General features: G+C 34.6%; 1 protein-coding gene across 1 annotated transcript in view; it reads right to left on the reverse strand.

Annotated features, from left to right (window-relative positions):
• The window catches only part of CNKSR2 (connector enhancer of kinase suppressor of Ras 2), a 265,051-nt gene that overhangs the window by 5,202 nt on the left and 241,953 nt on the right, over window positions 1-17,896 (reverse strand). The window lies entirely within an intron of this gene.

Here is a 17,896-nt window from a genome sequence, read left to right on the forward strand (position 1 = left end):
AAACAACCCCACAGCTGCTAGTTATACTGGATAAGTTAGCTATAGGCAGCCAATTGTTTTAGCATGATCAATATTAGGATGCTTTGATTAACAAAATATTCTCTTAATAGTAAATCTCCATAAATATCTTGAGTCCATTAAGTTCAAAGAATTAGAGTACAAAAGGTACACAACACAGAAACAATCCTGCACATAATTTATTATTTTAAAACATTAATGAATATCCCTTATCATTATATTGATAAGCATAGAAGTGCTGATTAATAGAGCTCTCCTGGTTTAGCAGTGAACTGATTTTTACATTTTTCCAGACTTCATAAGATGCAATGGCATTCATTAGACTCTATTTGATTATAAAAATCTTCTAATAATGTGCCATTGAGGATACTAAGTATCATGTGACTGCCATAGCAATGCCTGCCACATTGTGAATATAGTAGATGATCATAAATTATCAATAATGCTTTAAGTGAAATATGGGAATATATTTATATGCAAATGTAAGGGAAAATCTGGCACATACTAAGACAAGCTACTTAGCATTTGTAAGAAATGCTAAGAAAGAAAATAGCCCAATTAAATATTTTTTTGGGAGAAAAAAAACCTTAGAGACTGATTCAGAAAAGGATCTTAGATCTACATGAACAAATCAAACTCCCATCTTGTTCTTTAATTGCCTGAATACTGATGTCGTATCATTCCCAACACTGATAAACAGAGATGAACTTGGAGTTTGCTTGGAGAGGTAGATGGGATTAGGGCTATATTACATTTTTAATAGAGAGCCAAAGAATCCTATTTGATACTAATTGTACTGGTCCAAGGAGTAAATATGGAATGTTGTTCATTCTACCAAGGACCATGTGAATATTTTAGGAGTTCTGACATAGTTAAAAAAAGACTCTCTAATTGGTAATAAGAGTAGTTAACATTTATATGTGCAAAACAGTAGGGTAAATGCTTAACATTTAATCTCATTTAATACTTACAACAGTACTAAGAGTAGATCTATTATATTTTCATTTTATAGCAGGGAGGTACCTTGCTCAAGGTCACACTTAGTAAGTGGTGGAGCTAGAATTCCGGCTGGGCAGTCTAACTCCAGAATCAACAATTTTCACGAGAATTCAATACTGCCAATTTTGCCAGTAATCATTTGAGCTGCATATTTAACAGCAGGTATTAATTAATTTGTGAGACTCCTTTAAAATGCAGCAGTCTTAATTTTTTAGAGCACCTACAACTGCCCCCAAAGCCCACAAACACAGTACCTTAACTTAAAGGGATCACCTTTAGGATTAAAAAGTAGCTTCATTTAAGTTTCACATTCAATTTTGGTTCTGCTGCTGAGGTTAGCAATTATTGGTATGCATGATTATTGAGTTCTTCCATTAGAAAGTTCCTGGTTATCAGCACATGCTATTCCTAATTCCTCTATAATGACTTTAACTTCCTAATCATATATCTGTGTTACAACTACAATCTAAAAATACAGAAATCCCTTTAAATAACAGCTTTTAAATTCTCTGTTGGCTCATCCTTGAATGTTTGTAACACCCAGAGGATTTTGAGGGATGGGTGGATGGAGGACTGTAAAAAGGAGGAACTGCTTTGTGGGTTAAGAGCAAGATTGAAACGAGGTAGGAAATTTTAATCAAGAATCGTTTGGAACCAGGAAGGCACAAAATCACAAGGTCATTCAGAGTAACTAAATGGAGTTGTAAAAACAAGGATACATTTGAACAGTATAATTCCACTTCATAAAATCATAGGCCAGGAAAGGACTCTGAGGAATTACTTACTAGTTATCATTCTTTTTGCCTCAAGGCAAAACTGCATCTAAAGCTAGATGTAATTTCATAAAGCAGAGAGTGGGGGAGAAATGGGAGGCCTAACAGATGTGAATTATAGTAGTTTAAGTATCCGGTGGCCTAATGTATTATTAGTTTTTCAGTTCTCGAAAGAAGGTGAAGGAAAAAAGGGATTCAGATTATAGTTTTAATATTTAAGAGAGGCAGAAGTATTTTTACACAGTAGATTTTTGTTTTACGAATAATCTTCTTCCATATTATCTAAAACTGTAGGGTGTATATATTTTGTTTAAAAAACATTCTTACCAGTTTTCTTTCTCCTCAGTTCTTAAAGTTTGTGAAATACTGGGCTAGATGTTTTTTTTTTTTAATAAAATTTCAATGTAGTTTTACTTTAAGAAGGATAAGTAAAGATTTAATAATATAAAAGTGACAAAGCATAGCTATTAAATAAATAAAAACTGAAACAGTTTTTTCCCTCTTCCTGCTGTTAAGGGGGAATAAAAGCATTCAACCAAAGGACAACATAATTCTACAAAGAATCTGGGTTGACAGCTGTAAGAATAATTGAGTATAGATTTATCTCAGGGCAGCACATTTGAACAAGGAATCACAATGAGACAGAACACAAAAACATTTCCTAGTAATGGAATAGTGCGGCTCCTATTAGAGAGAAGTAAGGCCCCTCCCCGACCCCTACACATCTTACACATGTGCAACATCACAAGACACAGTAGTGGGATGAGGAAGGATGAGGGATTGAGATGCCAGGCTACCACAAAATGCCACCAATTACTAAACATTTTAAGACTAGACAAAGAGTCTTTTTATTTTCAAAGGAGAGGGGTTAGGGGCAGAGTCACATTATAAGTCTGATTCACTGTGCTCAACAGTCAAAACAACACAGAACTCAACATTCAAGACAAAAACAGACCTTTATTTTCTTTTATAATTTTCAATTGGTTTCCTTGATTTTTTTTTCCCTCAGATGAATACCAATTATGTCAATTGAGGCTACTGTTGCAACTGAAAATATGAAAGCACCTTTATTGTCTTCTCTTTTTGCCCTCTTCTTCTTCGTCTCCTTCTCACTTCTCTTCTGGTTTCTCTGTTTTTTAAACCCTCGCTTTTCTTCTTCTAGAAGAGGCTTGCTTTGGAAGAGGAGGCAAGCACTTGGTGAGGTCTGCTTCCTGAATGACTTTCTTTCAAGGTGCCAGTTCAGCCATTGGAGCACTGGCAAAATATCAGCTCTTTTGCAATTTGAATGAATATTTTCTGAAAGTTGGCAAAATGTAGAAGACCACATGCAAACCACAGGGCATATATAGGAACCTTCAGCGATTCCTAATAAGGAACTGTATTGCTATTACAGTGAAATTTTAATTTAAACCTAATTTATTCAGGAATTCTGGGCCTATGCACGAATAAATTCTCTCTGAAATTATATTTATATTTACAACATGTAAATTAGTCGTGTGTCAGATGACAAACTTTTCTACTCCCATTTTATTAAAGAAAAGAGAATATATAAAGTTCTCTTTCCTATATAAAATCCCATTGACTGATAAGAGTCGAGGATCACGAAGAAGCTATCGATGAATTAATTTTTATCTGTGCCAAGGGAGGGTCATTTCTGGCTGTGTCATACGTGACAGAGGCGAATGATCATCTTTATTGTCTCATCGATAGTCTAGTTACACTGTAAAATATTGTGACTCTAGGAATGTGGTGAGCAGCACAGCACTTCATTGTTTGGTTCTTTCAGGTTGCATATGACCTCCATGTACTGATAAAGAAAAGCTCAAAGAAAAGATTAGCTAAATGTAGTTCGTTGGACTTTCTTGCAAATGGATTATTAGCAGGTAATAATGCATGTATTAAACACTGTAAGGTCTTTGGTTGATGTATTTCCTTACATTCATGCTCAGTGGTTTCCAAACTTTTTGATTGCACATCCTTATCAGTTAAAACACTTCTGTTGTTGATGATATACATACATGTATTACTCTCTTATTAATAGATATGCATGTTATAAAACACAGAAAAGAAATTGGAAGGATGAGCTATAAAACCTGAGGAGAAATTCTAATGTTTTTTTCTTCCTGTGCCTCAATGGCCCCATGTGGACCCTCCTTCAGTGACCTAGACTGTGACTTTCTCTGAGCGGAAAACCATCGTTCTCCTTTGCCATTTCCCACTCTTCTATCTGGCATGGTGCTTCATGCACCCAATGCTTAAACTGAGCGATGGTTTTCTCTACTTTACATACATAGTACTCCAATGAGGGCTCCCTATCAGGTGACTGCAATTTTATGACAGTCTATAGTGCAAATTTTATTCATGTTCCTTTGGTGAAAAATTAAGGAGAGCAGAACACAAACTTGGGGACCCCAAATTTCATTCTGGTGTCCTGCCTGTTTTCCTGCGACTGTGATGACAATGTTGAAGGAGAGTAAAAAAAAAATTAATACAAAACAAATATATCAACTGGGCTCTGGAAGAACCAAGCCAACAGGGATAATCAGTTCTGGTACATGTTTTGGAAGGGAACTGTGCTCTTTTAAAATTGGACAATGATGTCTTCCTGGAAACAGTTGTTCCTTCCACAACACAGCTGGGTAATGAGCACAGAGAGCTGGGGAAGGCTAAGTCACAAGTGGGAGAGAAGGCTGGACATAGTAGCATTAGTCACCAGTTAAATGTGAGAAACATTCGTTCTTGTACAGCCAGAGTGCCCTGAGGCTTCCAGGCTAATGGTATCACGTATGTGGAGCACTATTCCTGTCATGAAGAGCAACTAAACATTTGCATTGAGACAACTGGAATATTTTCTGACTGCTAATTAACTAGTGCGCCACAACAAACAACTTATTTATATGTAAGGTGACAATTAAACTTTTAACGGCTTTAATGTAGATGGGTTTAATGTTTGTAGATTTTATGCTAAAGATGACTATGTATTCAGTAGTTTACACTGTAATGTGAACTGCTTTATAATTAAATATTAACTCTTAATTCATGCTTTTACAAAAGTCGACTAGCTATGCCCAGCATTGTAAATTTGGGGGTAGGGCAGCTTATTATATCGGGAAAAAAGCATAAGATTTTAAAAGTTGGCTTTTACTAGTTGCTCTTTAATCAACTACCCTTTTCATAATTAAAATTGATTTGCAAATTTTCTCTTAGGCAAAATAACAGTAACTTCTCTGATGAAAAGAAATTATTTTAGTGAGAAAAAAACCTTCTTTTAAAAGGACAGCTTCAGTGAATCTACCAGGATTGCTGAGTGTATTTTTAAAGAACATGTGAAGCCCATCCGTGTATGAATGACCTTGTGCTTCACCGAAATTAAGTACGGCCCTTACTAATGTCTGTCAATCCCTTCTGCGTGACAATAAAGCTTACTTCCATAAATATGTGACTAAAGAGACAGAGCTGAGTTTATTCTGTACTTCACTCTCTAAGCATGTCATTTCTGCCAAATTATGTGGTTTAATGCCACAAACATATGACAGTGGTTGAATTTCCAGCGTACTACGGCAGTTTTTATGACAAACAGTTCAGATGGTAAAATCTTGGTGTCCTTGGCATTGGTTTATTGACCCAAAGGCAAGGTTCGTTGAAGGACAACCACAAACATAAATGACAGATTCTAGATTTACCTGCAAAATTTAGAAAATTTAACTAATAGAGACATGGAAGTCAAGATACCAGGCTCTTAGGCAGAATTTCATAAAGGGGATAGTTTAAAATCAAAGCTAAGAGAAGAGTATGTTTAAAAATTAATGTGGAGTCACCATATTCCTTAATGAGAAAAAACTAAAATTCTTCATATCATAAAATTTTACTATAACTTAAAACAGGGAGAATGACCCAAGACAATCCCACTAATATTAAATACCAACAAAATGCTTTTTGATGGATTTCTACATACCAGAACCATCATTTTTATATATACTTTAAAAAAAACACATTAAAATGGTTAGAGCACAGAGGCAATAGTAAGGCAGAGCAATGTGATTTTATTCACAACACAAATTCCATTTGTGGGAAAGAAGCATAGATTACTTCTCTTTAGAAAGATATTTACTATCAAGCATTCTTAGCAAATTATTTAGCTATCTAAAAAGATCTGATACCAATTGGTCATATTTTTATTTTTAAGTAATTTATATTTTTACAGGTATTCACATTATGCAATACCACACACACTGTGGCGACAGGAAGAAAGAAAACATTTCCAAATACAATGTTAAATTATCTGTTCATTGCACAGTATGAAATATCCATTAATTAGCATTGAAATTATTACAGAGTATCTTATCCAACTAAATAAAGGAAATTTCACATCCACTACAGAAGAAAAATAAGCAATATTGAGCCATAAGGGACCCAGTTACATAGTATTAAATAATATCTGAAGCTAGTTTGAAAGACATCCAGACAAAATACTTTTTCAAAAGTGAAAACCACAGCCTATAGAATAGGAAAATTTTACAGAAAAGAATAGCTCATGCCTGTCCTATGAGGCAACACCATTTGTATACAAGTGCCAAGAAATAAGGAGAAAGTTAGGATGTTAGCTGAGGAATCTAATAAAGCCTGGCATGAGGAATTGTCTTCGTTAGTGTCACCAAAAGCAGTCTCTGTGTTGCACCTGAATACACTTTATAATAGAATGAACATAGTAAGTTTCAGAGCAGGTTGTGTATACCCTGCCTTAATAGATTACACTTAATTTAGTACAATACAGCACGTCAAGTTTTAAAAATGCAAAACACACTTAATACACAGAATTTGCTTCCTCTGCTTTGCCTTAAAGAGGCCACCAAAGAGTCCATTAAACAGAGTTTTCTAGTTATCGGAGCTGATCCCTCTCCTTTCCTGGTGTCAGAAGAACACAACTGAGGTGTCGCCACACAAAGCCCTCCCCAGTCAATACCCTTCCCCTTCTGTTCTCCCACAAAAACGGCAGTTTTCTGTCACTGTGCTCCATCTTGTTTGGCTTTGATCTTATGCTAGTCCCAGTGTAGAAAGCTCGCATTCTTCTTAAAAGTGGCCTGCCCCTCTTAATATCCCTTTAGGGAGGCCTCCAATCCAAAACACTTGATGATCTAAGCTTTTTAAAAGTCTGTTTTCTGTTATAAACAGCAAGGACGAGGCCATTTTAGTTGCTTGCAAGAGGTTGATGTTGAGTCTGCGCCGTGCCGACTCTCTCCGATCTAAATTCTCTAAACATTAGCTTATCAATCTGTGAGTCCAATGGGTTGAGTGCCAACAGAAGTGGATCCGATTTGGCATGGAGAGGTTCTACCAACTCTCGCAGTGTATTAGCCTAATATGATAAAGCAGTGATACAATATGATGAAAGACCTGCGAGTGCCATTATTTCCAAAGCATATTAGTATTTGTATTAGAAATACCATCATGCAAAACCCATAAAGAGAAAAGAGAAAAATATGGCTAGAATTGCATATGGTTTCAATACCATAATGTCTTTCTGTTGGCATGCAAGTCTATTTGGCCATAAATGGGACACTTTTTGTTTTAAGCTTGGTTATTTGGAAACGCCAATCTTATATATACAAAATAATACACAGCGCAGATACATCTTTTCCCACCTCTAGACTTGTATATGCACATCTATAATTTTAATCACAAGAGTTTGTCAAAAGTATTCTCCGTACATATGTAAAATGATCAGTCTTTCAAGAAAATGAAACTATTTCTATACAAGATCTTTCCTCGAATTCATCCGATGAAGAAGTATGAAGAAAAGTTTTCTGGTCTATCGTCTATCTAACTACCCTGATATATATATGCTACCACATGCTAATCGTGAGATAGAAGAGCCCAGCTAGCGTGGCTCCCGTAAGGAGGCCAAACGCTGACCAATACAAAACGAAGAGAAATGAAAAGCTCTAAGAGGGTAAATGTGATGAAAAGGTGACTTTACACCTGAATATAAGCCACATGCCAAGGAATTAAGAAACTAGAAAAGACTAAAGTTTCTGAATGATCTGAGAAACTAAGAATAATTGGGATAAAATAAACTGTAGTCTCTTTTAGTTCATTTTATTTCGGATTTTGAGGAATCCAAATATTGTCACCAGGTATGAAACAGCAATATTTTTTTTCTTTCTAGCCTCAGTTAGATTTTTATCTACAACATCCCATAGCAGCTTTTGAGTTATATCAAGAAGGAACAAGTGGAAAAGGGAACAGAGAAAGCAAGTTGTTCATTACTACTTCCCTTAAAAAATTGGGAAGGGCATAAGTAGCCTATAGCACTGTATCTAGGAAACAGGATGCAGTGCAGTTCAGAAATTAGCAGGACTAATTTTTGTTTACTGTATCATTCTGTTCATTTGTAGAAAAGAAGCTGGAAACTAAGTAATCTTCATATATAAGTCAAATGAAACAAAAGATAACATCTCATTTTTTTAGAAAATTACAATGCTGGAATGCTAGCTCTGGCTTCTACCACTTTGTTTCATGAGGTCATGGAATTTCAAACAGCAAAATCAGAGACAATCTGACCTTGGGCACAAGGTCATTTCTAAGTTTAGAGTGTTCCTAATTTATCTATGCAATTGAAACACTTCGTAAATTGCTGCTTTGAACATATACCTCTCCTTTTCCCTCAGGAAAAAAAATGTTACATGACTAGTTTAATTTCTAGTGCACTTAGCCCAGACTAAATCTGAACCAGGGCCCTGGTTATCAATTCCTGTTTAGGTACGTTTAGGGCATTGTTTCTGCAGGATTGCTGAATTCTACTCCAAGAGACTGGAAACACCTCCTCAGTTGAACAGCTTGCAAGAGTACAGGATGGTGGGGGAGGATCGATATTTCAAAATGACTACAGTTTGTTCCCAAACTAGATATATGAGCATACGAGAAGATAACTTCCTAGGGCAAAGTGTCTCTTCAACTAGTAGTCAGGACCACTGGCTACCAAATCTTAGGGGTAGAGGTCTGCTTGTTAAACACAGATTTCTATGCCCACAGATTTCTATACCCATAATCTACTGAATCCGAATTTCTGAGTATGGAACTCAGGAATCTGCATTTTAAGTAAGTAACCTGGGTGATTCTTATGTTCGTTGCAGTTTGAGATCTCCTGCTTCAGGCTGGTCACAGTGGGATGGGCTACACCATGGGTTGGGCTGGTTGGAGTGATGCCAATTTTTGTACTCCATATATAAGTAGTTTGTAAGTCAGAAGCTACAAAGGTTTTTTGCCAAAGAATCTGATGGAAATATCTTGGTTTACCGAGAATGCAGCAAAATGAAAGAGGCCTTGGTAAACAGCTCGAATAAATTCTTTAAAGCTATACTTTTATGTAGCGTTAAATAGTTCCTCTTTATTTGTGAGGCAAGCAGAACAACTATAATGATACTTCCAGACTCAAACCCATTGAATCGATTGCATGTCTTGGGGTGTGCGTTCTGAATCTCAAGTATGAGCAGCACCAGCAGGCCTGGAGGGTCAGATATGATGGACTAGCGTATGGCTAATCTACATAAACTCTAAAACACAGAAACAAACCTACTTCATAATGACATCAATCCATGAAAGCCTAACATTGTCTTCTGTCTTTAACTTTTTGCAAGTCCCTTTCTGGTTCTCAACACTCCTTTTTCTCTACTTCTGTGTTTTTGTTGGGCTTTCTTGCTCTGACAATTTCATTTATTCCCATTTGAATAGTCGAAATATTCAAACCAGTTAAAATGATTTATTATAGTGAAGACTAATTTTATTCCTGTTTTTAAAAAGACAAATGGAAATTGCATGTTCCTTAAAAAAAAACAACAACAACAAAAAACCCCACCGAATTATATGGCTCTTGTTTTGTTTTCCTTTGGCCAATATCCCAACTATAAAAATATTCCCTACTTCCTGCTATTAAAATAAACCTCACTATTTACCAAGCTTTTAAGCAATTATATTTCAAAACAACAGCAATGTATGTATGCTACCCCAAGACAATCAGTAATGTTTTTGCTTGGCATATTACTTAACAAATATTTATTGAGCGTCCAATCATCACTGAAACCTCCAATTGTGAGGCCACCAGCCCAGCTGGATAAAAAGAAACAGATCTAGTTTCCCTGTTACTAGATTCCTGGAGATCTGAACAGTGAACTCAGATGCAATGCCATGTTGGTATAAGGATGACTTATTCTAGTATGGATCCGCTTCCTATACAAACTCTTCACAGATTGAATCTATGCAGGATACACTGAGGAGGATGTTTCTTCCCCTTTCTGTTTTGTGAATTTAAAAATGTCCCTACTGAGGATCACTCAAATAATTAGCAGAAATAGAAATTCTAGAAACACAAGTTGTAGAAATGTAATCAGGCTTCTAATACTGTACCTGCTAGGAATAGCTGATGATCCTAAATGAAATGCCTGATGATTAGATTACAAGGTATGAATGGAGGCATAAACATTTGCAAGAGAATGGCTGAGACTGAATATAAAATAGGTGAAAAAAAAAACTTTTCCTTAATGAATGAAAGAGAAGAAAATATGTGAAAATGGAAATAAGTGCTTAAGCCTGAGGAGTACTTTCAAGGATTCCTATTTCTGTCTAAGTTCTAAGAGGAAATTCGGTTCCATTTATTCCTTTCCATTAACCGTGAGCTTGAGGGCAAATTTAAGGGCAAAGCCTTGACTGACTACTGGTCTTAAGCTGCCTGCCGATAACAAAGGTCACTAATAGCAGATATCCAAGCCTATCAAAAGTAACACTTATGGAGTTCCTGGGAGAATAGTATTTAACATCATTATCTGAAGCCCCATCCCCCTTCTTCTAAATGCATGTGTTCAGAATAAATTTTTTCTTTTTGGAAAACAGGAATATCTAATACCATGAATGTTCATCAGTGATGATTACTTTTCTCAGTGTAAGTATTGGAAAGAGTCACAGATACTGCTGTTCAGAATGTTAGGACCAAGAGAGAGAAAGAGACTTGTTAATTGTGGCTTGAGTAGCATCTGTCTGAATTTTGAGGGCCTGTTTTAAGGAAAAGGTTGAGTTCAAAAAGACAGGATATCAGATTTTTAAAAAATTTGTTTGCTTAGTTTTAAATTTAATACCATAGGGGAAGGAACTGAAAAGCCTTTATTTTTCTTTTATGAATGAGGAGCAAAATTTTCATGATAAAGCATTCTTTTTCAAAACAAAGTGATAAATAGTAAAAATAGTAAAAAGTAATATAGTTTGTGCCTATACTTATAGCACTTACGGAGATCTTTAATTAGCAATTTCAGGTAAAATAATATTTGACGAACCTAGCCACAGGCAAAACAGATAAGGAAATACTGTTTCCAGATAATTAGAATGTTCCTCTAAATTGCCAAATCACAGTTCCATCCTCTGTGTACAGTTCACAGGAGAGAGTATTTCCTTATGAAAGTAGTATCTCATCTTAATATACCTACTGCTATACTATGACCTTAGAGTGCTGTTAGGACTTAATTAGTTATTGTGAGCATATCACACACTCTGGCTTTTTCTATCTGCATTAAAAAAGCGCTATCTGAAATAAAGGCATACCTAAAGTACAACTTAAATGAAGCTTATATTATTAGCAACAATTGAAAAGGTCTTTTATATTTAATAGTCACAGAAGTACTTGATATGTTAATTTAATTTACCATCAGTTTATTTTCAATGAAGTGTCTATAAATATTTCAGAAAAATGTACTACAGAATTTTGTCACATTATTTTGTCATTCTAAATGTTACCATTTAGAATTTAAAATAGAAAATGGGAAGAATTCATTTTTATAGACATGTGCAATAGGGATTTAATGGGCACCTATGGGTATATATACTATATCAAAGGTTAGGGAGAAATATACAAAAATGATAGTCTGACCTCAAAGAGTTCATGGTGTAGTTGTGTAACCCCTCTTCATTTCTGTCTTAAAATTTTAGTTAAGAATTATCAATAAAATAAAGCTCTATTTTATTAAGTACAAATATACATATATACATATATACAGATTCAATTATATGACTGCAATGTCATATATAATTACCCCAATAATTATTATATAATTACACTATATGTAATTACATTAATGATGTTGTATAAATATATTTTTAACTGATTAAACACACAAAGTAAAAATATTTGAAATTTGCAGCACATTTAAAGAAGATAATGAAAAATTGAATATATATGTATGTATATATAAAATATATAGAAGAAAACATAGGAACTAAACTCAAGAACCTTGGACTTCAGGAGGATTTTATGAATTTGACCTCAAAGGCAAGGGAAGTAAAAGCACAAATAAATGAATGGGACTACATCAAACTAAAAAGCTTCTGCTCAGCAAAAGAAACTGTCAACAAGGTAAAGAGACAACCATCTGAATGGGAAAATATATTTGCAAGCAACACCTCCAATAAGGGCCTAATATCCAAAATATACAAAGAACTCATATGACTCAATAACAACAAAAAAGCAAATGATCCAATCAAAAAATGGGCAGAGGACCTGAACAGACACTTCTCCCCAGAGGACATACAAATGGCCAACAAATATATAAAAAGATGCTCAACATCGCTAGCTATTAGGGAAATGCAAATCAAAACCACAATGAGATACCATCTCACACCTGTTAGAGTAGCTATAATCAATAGGACAAGCAATAACAAATGTTGAAGAGGATGTGGAGAAATAGGAACCCTCATACACTGCTGGTGGGACTGCAAATTGGTACAGCCACTATGGAAGACAGTATGGAGGTTCCTCAAAAAACTAACAGTTGATCTACCATATGATCCAGCAATCCTTCTACTGGGTATTTACCCCAAAGACTTGAAAACCCATATCCGGAAAGATATTTGCACACCAATGTTCATAGCAGCATTATTCACAGTGGCCAGGATATGGAAGCAACCGAAGTGTCCAACGATAGATGATTGGCTAAAGAAGTATTGGTAAATATATACAATGGAATATTACTCAGCCATAAGAAGAGATGAAATACTGCCATTTGCGACAATATGGATGGAACTCGAGATAATCATGCTAAGCGAAATAAGCCAGACGGAAAAAGTTGAAAATCATATGATATCATTTATATGTGAGATATAAACCTAAAAGCAACAAATGAACAGGACAAACAAATACTCATGGACATGGACTATAGACTAGTGTTTACCAGAGTGTAGGGGGGTGGGGGAAGGTAGATGGGGTAAAGGGGATCAAATATGTGATGACAGAAATAATTCTAACTATGGGAGGTGAACACCAAATGTAAATATATATATGCCTTACTGTTAAAGTGTACAGCTGAAACTTATTGGATTTCATTAACCAATGTCGCCATAAAAATAAAATAAGTGAAAAAAATAAAATCTCTTTAAAATTTCCATTTCCAGATGAAATAGCTACAGAAGTAACACAGATAAACTCTGAGACATGAACACACCACAGGAAATAGATTTTTTTTTAACTACCCAATACTTTAGAGATGAACAATGTATATTTTTAATTTATAAGAATTTTTAACTTCTACTACCACCTTACATGGTTATATTAAAAGGATATAATTAAATAGATCACATTCAGTTTGAATGATAATCAGTGTGAAGTAACTCAGTGATGAGAACGTGACACAACACTTCATCTATAACATTGGGACTAACAACATCTCAATTATTTTCTTGCCTTTTTCTTTCAATGGGTTCTTTGGTCGTTTCAACCCTACTAGACATTCTCTTTCCTACCTGATAAACACTCTAAAAAGCATTTTCTAATCTTATCTGAACCTTGAACCACTTAAGTGATTGCGTGGTAAAAATGTCTTCAGGACACCAATTTTACTTCCAAGCTATTTAATTTGCCCATCACACTTGACCTGAATTCTCCAAATTAGACATTCTGGTGGAATAACAGGTAACGGTATCTGTACCTGGGGACTTGGATTTATAAGGATATATTTAGTATGTTCATTCATTCCATCAGAACCTACTCAAAGTAAACAAAGGACTTTGCCCCATATCCTCTGTCAAGCTGCAGATCAGCAAACATGATGTGTGATCTGTAAATTTTGATGCTATGCAAATTATGCTTTTACTGATCAACTTCTTTACTAAGTAGACAATGACACAACTTCTTAATTCTTGAAAATTTGATCTAAAATAAATAAAGACATATATATGTGTCAAACTAACAGTAACATAGATCTTTATGAACGTATGCTCTATAGAGCCAACCCTATTCTTCTTCTAAATTCATATACTATCCTCAAAGTACTGCCATCTTGATTTTAATGGAGTTACCTTTTTTTAAAAAAAATATCATTCAGTATCAGCTCCAGTATCATTATATCCCTCCAAATGAAGTGAGGGGGAAAACCAAGGTATTGATCTGCAAAAGTGAGTGAAATACTAAATTCTTTTCAACAAGATTACAATAGGTGCGTGGGTGAGCGTGTGTGGGTTAAGAGTAAGAAAAGGAGTGATTCTTGTGCTGAAAATTTAGAGACTTTATTTCCTCTCATGCTGTAACACTGTTTATGACCGTAGAAACTTGAGATGGACTTCCGCTTACTTTTTCTGGCTGAGCTTACAATATTACAAAAAATTATAATGTTGATCCCCCCCTTCAATAACTTCTAAATGTTAACGCCTTATTTCTAACCTGCTTGGCATACTAGCCTGACATTTGGAAATCATTTGCTCATTAAAAACTCTGGAAAAGAGTTGCTGTTTTGGGGGCACTGCCAACTGAATTTCTTAGCAATAAGGACAACTCACAATACCTTCCCTAGCAAAGCAAGTGCCAAGAAAGGTAAAAAGAAAATTCAAGAGACGTTTATAAGAACTAAAATGTATCTTAACAGTTACTTAGAATTATTATTTTTCCTTACCTCAAATCTGTTATAATCTCTCACCTTAATAACATTTCATACTCTCTCTTATTTTTCAATCTATAATTACATCAGAGACTATTCTCATAAATCTCCACTGTTAAAGTCTTCTGCATATTATGACATTCAAACGATTATAGTTTCAGGTATTTAAAATGTATTATGTATATGACAAGAAGAAAAAATATTTTGGTAGAAATCACTATAAAATAATTTTTGTTAGAAATATAGCATGGATGTAAACAAATTAGAACAAACATCCATCTTAGCAAAAACTCAAAAGTTAGAATAATGAATATTCATATTCAATCTTAGTTGTCTTGAAATTATTGGTTATTACAACTTGAATCAGCAAACTCATCTTGCATTTGGGATGGAAAATTATGAAGTGTAAAAACATATGAAGAATACATTAAAAAAAATGGCCTATTATATGTTTCATTTTTTTCCCTCCTGACAAAATCGTACAGCACTTTAAAGAAAGTTTTACTAAAGAGTTAGAGATATGCTGACTCTCAATGTTCTTATGGAAAAATACAAATGACTTTAGAGCTACTGCAAAAGGTTTCCAGTTATATCTGTTTAACATTTAGCATTACATGTTGAATTTCACACTCGCCAGTGTAATTGCTAAAAACTAGTATCACACAGGGACTTCATTAGGGTGAGAGTCCCCTTTGCAAACTCAGATATTTGAAATGTCGGAAGGTGCTCCCTATGGTAAACTTAATTTGCATTCAAATATAGCAATGAACTGCTAACTTCCTGCTAGTGAACAAAACATAAACTCCAATTATATTAATAATTTTGTTTTCCAAATTAATTTACAGCAACTTTATGGTGCTAGCTTCTTCATAATACCCTTTAAAAATTAAGGACAATTCCATATTTCATTGAAGTTAGGCTTTTTTAGAATTCCTATTTAGTGTATTTGTATTAAACAAGGAGTATGCTGCCTTCTCTAGGGTGAAAAAAGCACAACCAGCAAACTAGAGCTATAAATCTGTAAGGATGTGCAAATCAAGGGATGAATGTGAGATTCTCAAGTTCCAATTAAGACTTCCTTATCGTGTCTTTTGACTGGTGTCATTTGTGGGGCTGGGGTGGGGGGCAGGCAGAGGCAAACGATAGCAGCTATGGTATAATTAGTATCTCCATAATAAATGTGATCATCAAAAAATTCTGTAGAACTTTGACCCTTTTAGTGATATATATATACACATAATTCATTATATATATATATCTCCCATTACTACCAAAAGAACACATTAGAATACAGTTGTACTGATGTGTATGATCTTCCATGGATAATTCATCAGCTCTATCTGGATGTGCTATAACTGGATATATAGTGATAAATTACACCAAACTTTTCCTGTTAAGTCCGTGTATAGTTACAAGCAAGGTTCTAGAATAATTTTCTCGTACTGATTTTATTGTGAGCAAGTGCAGAACTTATCTAAAAGACATCAATACCAGATTCAGAAACAAATTTAGACAATCCCAAACTAAAAGCAGTATTTTAAGACCACCACGAAGTGTATATTAAATGTTTACTACTATTTAGAAAAACTGTCAAATAATTTGAAATGAAACATTATTCCATAGTAATTGACTATGCAGAGTATACACCATAAATACACACTAAACCAGAACCTGACCAAGGAAAAAGTCGTGATGACATTTTCTTTCTCTTTAATGTAAATCTTCGGCATAGCACTAGAGAGTCTGTTTTCTCTTTGTCAAAAATCAATAAATAATACTTCAAAAGCAGAAGCAAGAACTCTCTTTAACAAAACAATATACTTTAATTATAGAAGGCCTTGGTTCCCAAGGCCTCAGTTTTAGCCATGCTAGGAATGGTTTCAGATCTTACTTGTGTGGGCAGATCTGGTCCCCATGGCAATGAAAAAGTCAGCCTGGGAAGTGGAAAGAACTGTGGTACATTGCTCCCTATAGAAACAGACAAGCTGAAATCAAATGCAGCTTCTGTATTTAGATCAGCAAAGCTGGAAGCTCCAGTGACTGGTATCTTACCTCAGGAGTTGCCATGGCAATCTCCTAAGAAAGGCAGGTTACAGATACCCACATCAATTACTACTAAAGTGTCAAATCAAAAGCCAGAATATATGAGTTAAAAGTAATAATTTATTCGCTAGTTCTGAATTTGGTTTTCTTAAATAGGATCTAGGAGTTTAACAGCAGCATTATTGTTTTACAAAATTCATATAATCTAAGTAGTACTGCTTTTTAAAAAAACCCTAAGAAATAGCCCTAAACAACTTTTACTCTTCTTCAACTTAGTGTAAACATTCTGAGGGCAAATAAATTTAGCTTGTCAGTAATAACAAGGGTTATGATACTAACATTTCCATTTTGCTTTCAACTTTATATAGTGCTTTTACATAAAATATCTTGAAAGAAGATGCAGAAAATGTGAGAATTTCATTAGAGTTCACTTTGGTAAAGAACTTTGATTTTATACTACATATTGCATAATGCAAGTGAGAAATTCAAAGTTGGAAACAGATGAAAGTGTGAATGTTGCATTCTTAAATAGTTCCTTTCGGGGCACATGAATCGACTTTTCAGATTTGTAAGAGGTGACAGGAAGCAATGTTTTATCATGAGAAAAACACAGTCACCCACAATACATCAGATTTAGCATCTGTGAGTAGGAACTGGGAAGATCCGTGGCGTCTCCCAATTTTACTCCTAAATCTGTTGCTTTTTCTACTCCCTACTTCCACCAAAAGATTAAAAAAAACAAAAACAATCTTTTAGCTGATATAAAAAAAGGCAAAGAAGATGGATAAAGTGGAACTTGGAAGGAAAAACTGAAACTTTGGCCACCACACGAAATACTTTTCAAATTGGTCTCACGACTTATTCTTGGGAAATAGCTTTTTAAAAAGATTGCACTATTAACTTAGCACAAATTAGCTATAAAAGGAATCATGTCAAAGTTTAAAATATTAAGACTTTTAATTCAAGTGGTGAAATTGTTTCACTGCTTATAGATATGATGATGGTACATGATTTTTGGATACTGGTTAAAATTAGAAAGTAAACTACAATTTTTAGTAATAAATGTAAAGTGGTGTGCAGGTTTTTGCTTTACTTGATGGGGTATATTAATGATGGTCTTGGCCTGCTATAATAAAATCTAAAAGTTTTAGTTTC

Source organism: Pteropus medius, unplaced genomic scaffold, assembly GCF_902729225.1.
Source record: "Pteropus medius unplaced genomic scaffold, Ma_sr-lr_union100, whole genome shotgun sequence".
NCBI lineage: Eukaryota > Metazoa > Chordata > Mammalia > Chiroptera > Pteropodidae > Pteropus > Pteropus medius.